At 36.5% G+C, this 14,007-nt stretch overlaps 1 pseudogene; it reads left to right on the top strand.

The window, feature by feature from the left end:
• The first annotated feature begins 3,855 nt into the window (after window positions 1–3,855).
• Window positions 3,856–10,829, top strand: LOC102246765 (annotated as a pseudogene).
• Window positions 10,830–14,007: the final 3,178 nt, after the last annotated feature.

The raw sequence follows: 14,007 nt of genomic DNA on the forward strand, positions 1-14,007 counted from the left end.
GAGCGTGGGGAGAAGGGGAGATGATCACCGAGAGGAGAGGAGGAGGGAGGGAGGGAGGCGCGCACGAACCCATCAAAGGTTCCCACCAGAAGAGCTTGGGAAGGAGGAATTCTGATGAGATGGGTCTCTTCCCCTCCCCCACCACCCCTTCCCTTTTTCTCCCTTCGCGCCCTTTCCCTGGGATTTCCTCTCCAGGCTCAGGCTGGGGCTGTTACCCGCGCTGGGCGGCAGCGGGGCTGGGACCGCTCCATTGCGGCGGCTCCCGGGCAGTGATCCCAGGCCATTGCTCTCCTTCTCTCCCCTTTCTGGTCAGATCATGATCATGGTTGTGCATCCGTGACATCTGCGTCGTCCCCCTATTGCTCTCTTTGGCACAAAGTGTCCGGCCAGAAGAAGCCGGCTGGGAGCTCAATGCAGGCCACCATCGCCTGCCACTTGGAGCTATCGCCTGGGCAGAGGCGGCAGTGTTTGTTTGCCGCCGGGTTGACCATCTAACGAGGTAAAAACGAAAAAAAGGGGGGGGGGGGGGGGAATCCTATGACCCGACTGCCCAGGACCATGGCACAGGGGCAGCCTGTTACCTTAAGTCTTGGCTCACCTCTTTCTTTATCCCAACATCCTAGAAAACCAGGACGGCTTAACACTTTAATCGAAATATTTCTCAGTCTTTTTTATTGCATAGCTTTTCATTTTCATGCCAGTTCTTCTAGGGTTGGCCTCGCTTTTCTATTGTGAATTTTCTTGGCTCTGTTAGACTATGAGTCAGTCCTGTTTATTTGCAAACTACAGAGTCCCATGAAAATAGATACTGCATTTAGCGCGTGTGCACTTACAAGATAGAAGGGGTGAATCCACACTTTCAGTAAGTATAAAAACAATCGGAGCATTATAGACTGATTCCCATGAAGCACATTTTTGTTTCATAGTCTCCATTTGGTAGTTGAGGGTAGGTAGGGAGCAAATAGGTTATTTGTGTAAAATATATGACTGGGGGGAAGAGTAGTACACTCTCCTTAAATAACCTAATATAAAGTGATCGGATTGCTCTCCGTGAGTGCCCTAGAGTGAGTTTCCGATTTGTGTGCTGTTATTTTAGTAGTTTTTCAGTTACTTGAGTCATTTTTTTTAAAGTCAAAAGGATTTTAGCCCTTAGAATAAATTAGGCATTTTACTTTAACTAAGTATGTCTTATATAACAAGTGTATTTACAGTAAAATAGTTGCACTACTGAGAATGGTGAAGTATGGAGAAGCATTTTTAGTTCAATAAAACATACCCAAATATTGGCGAAAAGTCTCTAGTTCTTCCCATATTCACATGAGAAAAAAATAAATGTTGGTGATGAAAGTATTGCTTGATTGTCTGTATTTTACAACTTACTAAAATCTTTCATGTGGAGTATATCTGCCAATGTAAATATTTGTTTTCATATCTACCTGATGATCTGAATAACAGTAGCACCTTCTCATTAAGAGAACAGATATCCAACTTTTCTAATACACGTCAGCTTTAACAGACATGTGTCTCCAGATGTTCAGCATTGCACCATGCAAATTCACCATATGCTATTCTTTCAAAGAAGACCCTAGATAGAAAATGGTTGGTGAAAACTACAACTCATTTGACTCCAAGTCTTCTCAGCTGTGACTATATTATAGAAGGGAGCAGTAACTTTTTTCTAATATTAGTGGCTTCTTGGGTAGGGAGTGGTTACCAAGAATTAAATCTTCATTTTTCCTCATCCCTGTCTCAGATATTCCTCATTCCTTCTTTGCTAAGGTGATTTGCCTTTGAGAATTTGTGCTATTTTCCTCCTAGGTTTGATTATGACACCGTAATAGCAATATTTGTATAGTCTCATTTTATGGTTATAAAAAGGTAGAGAAAAATGCCAACTCAAATGCCTTAAGAGCCAAGAGAAGGGATGGCACTCAGAGTACAGAAAGATGAGTAGTAACTCCTACTCCCCAACCACTTGGCCCACCAGGGACAAGAATCAATGGGCTGATAAAAGATGGAAGGGCATTCTAGTTCTGCTGGAGGAATTGGATTTCAATTTAGATTCCTGGGCTGGGTGAAAATTTTTCTATCACCTGTACCAGAGCATTTTCTCCCTTTCATATGCTTTCCTCTACATCTCCATTAGTGCCATACTGTGTTAAGCATTGCAACACGGGAAGCCAAATAAGCAAAATAACAAGCTTCATTTTAAACACTGACCCTTTGAATTTACTTAGTTGAAAACAAATTCTCACATTGAAATTTTCTGAAATCAGAAAGATTGAAACCCTATCTTTAAGCAAATACTTCACAGGTGCCAGTTATTTAGCAAAAGAAATATAATTCCTCTATTTATTGAACATATTAATAAGCACCCTTTTGGGGCACATACTATGTTAGGTCCAGGGGATCCACACACTATGAAGAAATTTGGTAACTGTGCCCTTGCGAAACTCAGAGCCTAATGAGCCAATAACAGTGCTTTTTCACTAAGAAAGGTGTTAACGATGATGATGATAAATTTGAATTAGAGACATCAATAAGATTATGAGAAAAGGCATACAGATGATTAGGCAGTGTGTATAGCCAGTTCTTATATGAGTTCTTGAAAAAAGGAGGAGAAAGAGGGTTTAGGGGAAAGAGAATTTGGTGGAAAAGGAAACAATGGGAAAGTTTTAGGCCAGTGAAAATTTTGATGAGACTTCACTTTTAAAAATTAATATCTGCTCGTATTGGTGGGGGAAAATAGAGAGAAATAAATGTCTTCGAGGTTGTAGAGACTTCTGAAAAATTATATATGTACTATATGATACATATGATTAGTACTGGTAAATACATGAATAAAATCTGGATGAAGATGATGACAAAAGTTAGCAGCTTTCCCTTTTTCCTGCTGAAGAGTACACCAACCAACAAAAATAATAACATTTAAAAAAGCATGCAAATTCTATTTTCAGGAAAATCGGGAAGTAGATAACCTGCAGTGTGTGTACAAGATGCCAAACCTGCTGAGACCAACCAGAAGTCCCAGAAGAAGAAGTAAGGAAAAGGAGAGCAGATAGTGGGTCCAATGATATGCAATCTTAGAAAGCATTGATACAAATATAATTATTGAAAGTGAGAGTTTGTGATGTGCAAAGGCCCTTTCCTTTGATTAAACAATGGATTCAGGAATGGAAACTGGGCTCTAGCAAAAGGAAGAAGCCTAGCAAGTATAAAAAGTGGCTAATATCGCAACCCCCCCAAAAAACATACTTCCTGCAGCTGAATTGCTCATCTTGATTTGCCAATAACATATATTTTACTTTCAGCAATCAGTGTGGGAACTGAAGTGAATAGAGCTGGTGATCTAAGCCCTCTTGGATATGTCTTGTCTGAAGTAATGATGGGCTACAGAAAGATTAAACAGAGGAATGATGTCTGCAGAGAGCAGTCTATCTCTGAAGTAGCAGAGAAGACCACAACTTTGTAAATCCCAGATAGCTATTTCCCCCTCTCATCTCCCCAGGAACCTAGATGAGAAAAACTAACTCTGTTCATTATGAGTAAAAAAGAATAGCCACAGTACCAATACAAAAACAATATAGGAAAAGACAGAAGAGCTGCACAATGTACCAAATGCTAAAGAACACACACTATAACAAGGTTAGCATGGAGAAGTTGAAAAATTTGTCCTAGCATTCTGCTATGAATTTTCATAAGGATACAGTGAAGAAATTACTTCTGTGAATGAGAACTACAAGGCACAAATGCAAGAACTTGAGTGTGGTTGATGAAACAGTAAGAGCTGATGACCCAAAGCTGGAAAAACTCAAGAAAGAAGCGGAAGAAAATTAAAATCATCCTAAATTAAGAATGGCTATGGAAGAATTACAAGGTAAAAGACACTCTGAGGTAAGTACAGTAAGGGAAAGAGGGCACAAATGAGAAAGACTAGCAAAATGAAATGGGAATAAAGAGATAAACAGGATTAGAGAGCACATAAAAGATGGGGAAGATAGGAAAGTTAATCTAACATACCTAATTAGAGAACCTGGAGAAGAAAAGTAAATAATGGAAAATAATAAATATTTAAACATAATATTTTATATTAAAAAAGAAACATTCTTGCCTGACTGGTGTGGCTCAGTGGTTGAGTGCCGACCCAGGCACCAAGAGGTCACCTGTTCCATTACTGGACATGGCACATGCGAGGGTTTCAGGCTCCCTTCCCAGCAGGGGGTGTGCAGGAGGCAATCCATTGATGCGTTGATGTTTCTATCTCTCTCTCCCTCCCCCTTCCTTTCTCAAAAAAATAAAAATTCTTGAAATGAAAGAAGACTTGAAATTTTATTTTTAAGGACATATGATTTCTAGGGGAAAATGCCACAGAATCATCACCATCAAGGTATGTCCAAGTACAGTAAGTAAAATTTAAATATAATAAAGAATTTTAGGGGTATGCAGGCAAAAACAATCGGTAAATTAAAAAGGAAAATACTGAAACTGGCCTCAGAATTCTTTAATACAACATTCACTGCAGAATAGTCATTTAATATCAGCAGAGGAAAACCCAAATTATACCAAAGAAAATAAAGTAAGGTAAGGGTTATTTTTGTTCTAAACAGTCTTTCAAGTTTATCAAGTGTAAACAAACAGTTTTGAACATGCAAGAACTAATGAACTATTATTCTCACGAACCCATCCTCAAGAAAGCACCAGTATAGAGAATGGGATTTAATTTTCTAAAAGATAAAAAGGAGATATCTTGAATCAAGGACTGACTGTAAACATTGAACGTATATAACTGTTCATTTGAAATGTGAGATTATGAGAATTAGAGCAAAATAATAAAATATAAATCTTGTAGACCCTGACAATATAAAATTATATATCTAAACAATTTGGATGAGAAGGGCATTGATTGTATAATGGTCAAGATTCAAAGAAAATCATATAAAGGAATAAATAAGTAGTCTAACATATTTAACAACACCAAGGTAAACTATAACAAGATAATATCTAATAATTATGTAATAAAATAAGACAGGAAGAACAAGAAATATTAATTTTCATCATTACTTATTTTAGCAAATTAACAGTCAGTCTTTAAAAATAGAGAAATGCAGTTAATGTATAAAGAAATAATTATAACAATTAGAAAGAATAAAATAAAAATTCCATAAATTTTAAGAAGGCACACAGAGTGAAGGAATTTTACAAAGTTAAAAACAAAAATGTAACATAAAAGAATATGGCAGAACCAAGAGTAAACATACTCTTTATATAAATAAATGTAAATAGGATCATCTCATTTTCTATTAAAAATAGATATTTTAGACTGGATCATGAAACAAAATAGAATTTTGTTTTATATTCACATTCATACAAAACAATTATGAATAACTATGTACCAAATAGTATAGCACCAAGATAACTATATTAGAAATTACAGCCCTAGCCGATTTGGCTCAGTGGATAGAGTGTCAGCCTGCAAACTGAAGGGTCCGGGTTTGATTCCTGTCAAGGGCACATGCCTGGGTTGCAGGCTTGATCCCCAATAGGGGGTGTGCAGAAGGCAGCCAATCAATGATTCTCTCTCATCATTAATGTTTCTATCTCTCTCTCCCTCTCCCTTCCTCTCAGAAATCAATAAAAATATCTTTTTTTAAAAAGAAATTGCAATATATACAAGAAGATAACATGAAGCTCAAAACTGGTAAAAGTCTTTGTATTTTTAATTCCAAAGAGTCCACAATAAAGATAATTAAGATTAAATTTTATATTCTACTTGAGGCCCAGTGCATGAAATTGGTGCACGGGTAGGATCCCTAGGCCTGGTAGGCAATCAGTGCTGATCTGTGGGGCAATTGGGGGGGGGGGGCACTGGCACCTGCCTTGGCCGGCCTGGCGCCACCTGCTCGCCAGTTGCCTCCCTTGACGGGGTGATCTGGGAGAGGGGGAGCCGCTGGCACCTGCCTTGGCTGGCTTGGGGCCTGCGGTCTGGGGCAGCTCCTGCATTGAGTGTCTGCCCCCTAGTGGTCAGTGCATGTCATAGCAACCAGTCATTACACTGGTCATTCCATGGTTCGGTCAATTTGCATACTGGGCTTTTTTTATATAGGATTTTTTAGATCAGTCTCACTTAGTATCATCAATAGAAAATCCTAGTTAAAATATTAATAAAAAACCCTAGCAGCATTTTGAAAACAACAATACAATGTTACCACTAAGTATGATTTTTTTAGAAATGTAAACATCTTTCTATACTAGAAAACCTATTAACATACTTCATCAACTCATCTATAAAATGGTAGTATCCACTTTATGGAATTTTTTGCAATGGTTTAAAGAATTACTGCTTATGAAATCTTTAGTAAGAGTGCCTGGAATATAGTTAGCCCTTCATAAATGTTATCTGTTGTGTTTATCAGCTTTCATAAGATATTAAAAAATGGCTGTGCTATGATAATAATATGAATCTTATTTTCATTTTTTTGAATAAAATAACTTCTTGTGTTGGTTTATTAATGCTGTGTTCTCATTTTTTGTTCCTTCCCTTGGGATTTTCATTATTATTTTTCAGGTCCTCTGTTCTTTTTGTATTATTATTAAAATCCTGCTAAGCATTAAAGTCAATTTGCAAATTCAGAGTGTACTGCAAACTATCCACTTAAAAATAATTTCAAATTATACTAGTACAATATAAATAGTCTCTCTAAATAGACTATTTTTTTAGAGCAGCCTTAGGGTCATAGAAAAATTGAGCAGAAGGTACAGAGAGCTCCCATATCCCCCCTGTCCTCCCTCTACACACTATCTCCCCCACCATCTACATTCTGTACCAGAGTGGTACATTTGTTCCATCTGAACCTATAAAACCCAAAGTCTAGTTTACATTAAACCTTACTCTTGGTGTTGTACATTCTATGGTTTTTGACAATCGTATAATGATGTATGTCTACCATTAGCGAGTGGTTGAGCAGCCTTAGCATATCATTAGCATATTATGCTTTGATTCATTGACTGGACAATCAGATACTTAGCATATTAGACTTTTATTATATAGGATAGGGATATATAAATATCCACTCATTCACACTTGAAAGTAGTCCTTAATTAAAAAATTAGGCATTGATGTCATTTTTTAACCAATGACAACATATATACATACAAATATATACTTAGAAATAGCAAAAGACCCTCTATTCCAATATTTGTAAAAAGTGCAATAATATCTTGCTGAAAAGTTAGTGAGTTTTTGTATAGAATTTGGATAGGTTAGTATTTACTACAGTTTGTTATTATATATACAGATTTGCATATTCATTTGAGTTCAGCTTTGGTAGTATCCTTGAAACTGCTTCATAAAATCTCAGGCTTCCAAGAAACATAATTGGGAACCCTAACACCATTTTCCCTGGGACATTCTCAAAGTGAATACATTGCCATAGACGTATATATGGGAACAAAAGAAAGTCAAGAAAGGCAAAGCTCGAATCTCCTGAAGTCAAAAGTAGACAGTGAAGTAATAGCAGTTGCAATGACCAATTCAAGTGGCCTCTCCTTAAATATTACCAAGTCCCTAAAACTAGAACTAATAGCTCTTTTCCTTGTGTTCGCAAAATATTTTGTTCACAGGTCTGTGTTACCGCTTACTAACCACGGCCTTCACTGGAGTTGCAGCTCTCAGTCCTGTGTCTCACCCTCTGGGAACTGACCGGATGTCTTCCCCTGCAGAGTCTCAGGAGCAGAGCAGATGCATCGGACAAGGCTCAAGGCAGCAAAGATTACAGTTTGATTCAGGTAGGACTAACAATGTTTCTTCCATTGTCATAGGAGGGAACATAATATGTGGGGCAGGAGTGGGAGGTTGATTTATAGAAAGATGAGGTAGTATTATCTAATTGCATCATTTTCTTTTGTGAAGATATTACTTGCTATGTTAGCTATCTATTGGTGCATAACGAATTACCCTGTCTTTTAGAGGCATAAAAACAACAAACATTTATTATTTCATAGTTCTGTGAGTCATTCATCCTATGGTACAGAGTCTCTAACAGGGCTGCAATCAAGGTATGAGCTGAGGCTGCAGTCATTGGAGGCTGCACTTGGGCAGAATTTTCTTCCACTCTGACTCACATGGCTGTTGGCAGAGCTGACGTCCTTGCTGGATGTTGGCTGCACACATCCATTTCTTGCCACATGAGCTTCTCCATAACATTACTCAAATCACAGCAGCTTACATCCTCCCAAGTGAATGATCCAATGAACAGCAAGAGACAGAGTGGCAAGATGGAACATACAGCCTTTTTGTCACCTAATCTCTGAACTGACATCCTATTACTTTTCTTCTATTCTATTGTCAGAAGCAAGTCACTAGTCCAAGCAACATTCATATAAAGGCATAAATAGTAGGAGGTGGAGATCAGCAGTGAAGGGGGAGAAGAGGTGTTTGTAGGTGTTGGAGGAGAGTGGAAAAGTTTGAAACAATACTATACAAAGAAGAGTGGAAGTGTTATAGGCAGAGAGGTGTTGCCGGATAGCCCCTGGTTTGGTGGGAGAGGGCTGTCCTCATCCTCGATCCTTGTCTTCTCAGATAAATGAATTTATACAAGAGACCTTGACTGCATTGTGAAAAGCCAATTTATTAAAGCAATTAAAGCATGCACCTTTATTGAAAACATAAAGCAGTCAAATCTACCTTATTTCATCCAGCTTGGAGCAGAGATGGGATTTTCCTGATAATCTGGAAAAGTGAATGTCTGGACCAAAGTTTGAGGAGTAATATACCCTATTGTCTATAGGTTTCAAAGACTCTTTTGCTGAGTATCTTGGTACAGATTAAGTCTCAAGGTTTCATTGTCATGGTCTTCTCAGAATCCTGGCAACTTTATCTTGCTAAGCCCCAAGACTGCTGGCTTTTTCATTAGCGAGTAAAACTGCCTTTTTTCCCCTTTCCCCTTTCCCCCTACTTTCTGCATTTTCTAGCTGGGAGGTCTTTAAATATTTGCTCTTGGAGTATCCTTGGCTGGGGATGATAGTATGTTATTTGTACAAATTACTCACACTGTTTGGCCTTGTTCTACTTTTCCTGTCTCAGTTTCCCCTATTCCTCCTGCCCTGGAATCTTGTAACAGAAGTATCAGCAATTCTCCACCACACTACCTGTTTGCATTTGAATGAATGAATGCAACTTTAGTATCATGTAATTATATCACCTTATTACACTTAGAAATGCTTCTGAGAATGATAGTTGGGTGTGCTGGATGATTTTAACACAGAAAATACCCAAACACTGGCAGATTTCATTTCTTTGAGTTCTATCTTGGCTAAGGAGGAAACCCTTTCTGCTTTTTGCTGAGTTTTCTTCAGGAAGCATGAATTAGGAAGAGAAACTTGAAATAAAGAAAGATAGCTTAAAGAAAACGATTGGAATCAGACTAGGAAAACATGGCGAAACATTTAGTATCCTGCAATCTGGCCCAATTTGTCAGTGGCCTCTTTATTAAAAAATTTCAGAAGGCATCTCTATAAAAGACCTTTCTACTGTTTCCCTAGGTACAGAAAGTAGGATAACAATCTGCAGCACACACACAGAGTAATTGTCTCTAGTATAAGTTATTTTGTTCCTTGTAGTAACAGAAACAAATTAAACATGTTGATGGAGTACAAAGTGAAATAGACAGACTTAATGAACAAGCATGTGAGGAGATTTAGAAAGTAGGACAGAAATAAACAATTTTTTTTCAGAAGAGATCATAATTGATCACCCAACCCAAATTTTGGGATAACAACCTTTGTCAGCCATCCACAAGTGACTACAATGGTTGGAGAAGAGGATGAAGAGGCACTGCATTGTTTGAAAAGAGTTGAAGTGTCAGGATTTGAAGATATTAAATCAGGTTACAGAATAGATTTTTATTTTTATGAAAATCCTTACTTTGAACATAAAGTCTGTCCAGAGAATTTCATGTGAATGAGAGTGGCAATCCTTTTTCAAACTCCACTGGAAATCTGGAAAGGATTTGACAAACATTCAAGGCCAGTGCAGAATAAGCCAGCAGGAAGGGACAGCATGAGGAACCAGGGAGCTTTTCTGATGCAGGTACAGATGAGTTAGGACAAGTCATCAAAGATGATATTTGGCCAAATCCATTACAGTACTAATTGGCTCCTGACTTGGACAATGAAGAAGGGAATGAGAAAAAGATAAGGATGATGATGAAGGTTTGGAAGATATTGATGAAGAAGGGATGAGGATGAAGATGAGAAAGATGAAGATGATGATGAGGGGGAAGAAGAGGAATATGAAGAAGATAATTAATGGGACACTGATGGATTTTGCCTTCTTCATAAATTTTCTCCAGTCCCAGTCTTTTTTTCCTCTTTAGTTCAGTTGCCCTGTTTTGGATGTCTTTTTTTCTCCCTTACACTATGGTTCTCACCTTATTTGGGGGGTTGGGAGAGATCCTTTGAACAGAATGCAGTGGGAAAAGAATTTCTGACCCTTTCTGTTCCAAATTCATCTGTATCCTTTCCTGTCTTTTGGCCTTGTCACAGACCACGAATTGAAATTTCTTCAGGGTATCTCTTGTGGTAAAATATGTAACCTAAAATTTGCGATTTTTAACATTTTTAAGTGTACAATTCAATGGCATTAATTATATTCACAATGTTGTACAAGCATCGTCACTATCTATTATCAACTTTTTCATCAACTTGAAACTCTGTAATCATTAAGCAGTAACTAACTCCCCAGTTCCTTCATCTCCACAGCTTCTGGTCAACTCTAACCTTTTTTCTTTTTCTATTAAGTTGCCTCTTTTGGATATTTCATAGAAGTGGAATCACACAACATTTGTCCTTTTTTTTTTTTTGTCTGGACTATTTCATTTAGCATAATGTTTTCAAAGTTCATTCATGTTTTATCACATATCAGAACTTAATTCTTTTTATGGAAGAATATTTTATTAAATAGCATACTTGCAGTTTTTGAAAACAAATTCCTTCTAGATTTGTGCAATGGGGAAATTCTTCTGTTGGAGTAAATTTAGTGATAAATATTAAAAATGTACTGAAAATATTTTTCTCTCATTTTTAAGCCTACAGTGGAAATTGTAGACTAACAAATTCCATATTATAAAATAACTTTTCTGGATGTTCGCTGTTATCTTTCTATTGCTCTGCCTTTTCAGTTATAGTTACTGTCGAAACATGAAACATGGCAACTCAATGGGATTACACAGAGCAGGGAAAGTTATACACTCCTTCCTAAGTTGAAGCTTTCTGTGATATGACAAATATTTGTGGAGTATACATAACTCTTATACCTGACAACACTACAAAACCTTCTACTCAAGATGGATCATAAAATTTGAAAAAGATCTATCATTGTATATAGCTCAGTGTATCAACTAAACTGAGAAATGAAAAGAATACACTTCTAGGATTGATTGCGAGTTGTGCTGTTGACAGTGCCAGTTGTTTTTTATTATTATAAGTTTGTTACTAGGAATGTATTTTATTCCAAAAATACAGTTTCAGCCAGGTAGTTGAAGCTTGGAATGACTTTCCCAATGACATAATGTTTGAAAAACTAGTCTATTAATCCTACTAATCAATATACAGCTAAAATATAAAGTATACAGATTTTGTGTCACCAAAACTGCTGTTCAAGTTTCTTTTTTTCTAAATGTAGTCCTATTAGTGATTAAAAAAAACAACTTGCTTTCCATTTATTCCTTCCAGAAGTCCAATATTCTTGCCACCAGTATCCATATCTTATTCTTAGAAGAAAGTGATTCTGTTACCTAGAATTGTGATGGAAACAGGATTTCATTGGCAGGTTAGAAGCAGAAATAATGATTAAAGTTGGATATTTGCTTAATTTAATTAAATGAAATTACTTATAAGTACAATATTCTATTGTGCTAAAAGTATAGAGAATATAAAGAAAAATGAGACACAGTCCCTAACCTCAAGGAGTTTGCAATTTAAGGAGCAGATTAAGATTGCTGTGTTAAAACTTGTTCTGGAGAGCATCATAGAGAATTGTTAAATAAAATTGGATAAATGAAGATATTGAGTATATCTGTTTGAGGAATCATGGAATGTTCACAGAGCAGGCAAAAGTAGAGTTGGACAGACAATGAGTGATCTAGGGATTTTTGAAATTTAGAGTTGGAAGCCTGGAAGGAAGATTGCTTCAGTAGTTACATATATAAAAGGCTTTGAAGTAGGGCATAGCTTTACATTTCCCAATCTGGGCGATATTAGAGACCTGAAGGTGAGAATTAGAAAGGGAGAGCACCCTCTGGGTGCCTGTTGTCTTCTCAAGGTCTGTGACTATGACAGGCCTGCGCACATGATTTTTCTGAGACAGAAAAACCCAGATTGGGAATGACAGGAATGCTTATCTCTACTGAATTGGAGTTTAATTGAATTTAAAATTGTGACTGCATGGTGGGATAAATATCTACTTTAACAAGTCCCCCTTTCAACAAAAATTACTAAGTAATTCACATTTGTTACTGAAAATTTAAAGAATAACAGTAGAAAAAAAGAAGAAATAATTCCAAATCAAAGTTTTAGTAAAATATGTCAATATAAAAACAGGCATTCAGTCTTTGTTCATTAGACAAAAGGAATGTCAACATAAAAGTAAGAATTTTAGCTTTGAAGTTGAGAGAAAGTATTAACATTATAAACTTGGAACAGTTTTTGTTATCAATATTATAAGTGAGACTTTTTAGAAATACATCTACAGGTATTAAAGGCAGGGGTTTTTGGAAAAGATAATAGAAGGCCTAGAGTAACACTACAAATAATCCTAATTTGAAAAGATGAAGGCTAGACAGAAAGGTTGATGATGAGAGAAGTGGAGACTGTATTAGTACTGAGTAGGCTAACCTAACTGTCACCAAAATTGCAGTTCCTTTAAGAAAAGAATTTCTTCTTTCTCATCTAGTAGTGCTAGGCTGTTATGCAGGTCAATAGCTGACCTTCCTCTCTGCAGACATCCAGGGAAGACTGATGGATGCTGGCCATCTTATAATGTAGATTCCAAGGTCAACAGAGGTATGGCCATCAGCCAGAAGTGGGGTTAAAAAACGTGGAGAATTATTCCTGGGAAGTTTATACAGGCCAATCTTGAAAGTGATGCACATACTTTTCCTGATAAATGATGTATTAAAACACTCATGTGTCCACATCCAACTTTGCAAAGGAAGCTCAGAACTGTAGTCTCACTGTATCCCCAGAAAAGGAATAGATATATATTTTGGGGGGGGGGGAGTGCGTGCACGTGCGTGTGCATGTGTGTTGAGATAGACAGGTAGCTATTTGTCACAGAGATTATTCTACTTTTGGCACTATTTGCTATTTAATTATGGTCATAATAAATAAAATGTCTGGGTGGACTTATATTTTCAATGAGGTGAAAATCACCCCAATGTATGATCCAGAGTACATGCACTATTAATATTTGTATATTTATATCGATGTCCTTTTAGATCTATCTATCTATTATCTACCTATGTAATATTACTCACTTAAATTTGTCAAAAATTTTAGTTTTCAACAATGATGTCAAATATCATGATTTTAAGTGAAAATTAAATTTAAAAAAGATCAGATAGCTCATAGAATCATTGAGTACTGGAATACCTGTTTTTGATGTTATGTTTGATTCTTACTAGTTATTTAAACAACCATTTTTATTGTATATGTAGTGAGCCATCTGCTGAACTCTGTTGTAAGTTCCAAGATTTTTTCAGTTTACCTCTATATGCTTTCTAGACAAGCAATTAAATCTTCAATAATGATATGTATCTCTTCCTTTCTAATATTTATATTTTTTACATTTATTTGCCTATTGCGCTATTTTACCAAAATAATATTAAATAACACATGTTTATTTGTGGCCTCTCTAAATAAAAGATAAATACTTGACACTTGTAGTCCTAAAGTCAATTTTAAGTAGAAAATTAATAATAGGAAATTATAATTGGGTCTAAATATTGTGCT

This window comes from Myotis brandtii, unplaced genomic scaffold, assembly GCF_000412655.1.
Source record: "Myotis brandtii unplaced genomic scaffold, ASM41265v1 scaffold343, whole genome shotgun sequence".
Taxonomy (NCBI): domain Eukaryota; kingdom Metazoa; phylum Chordata; class Mammalia; order Chiroptera; family Vespertilionidae; genus Myotis; species Myotis brandtii.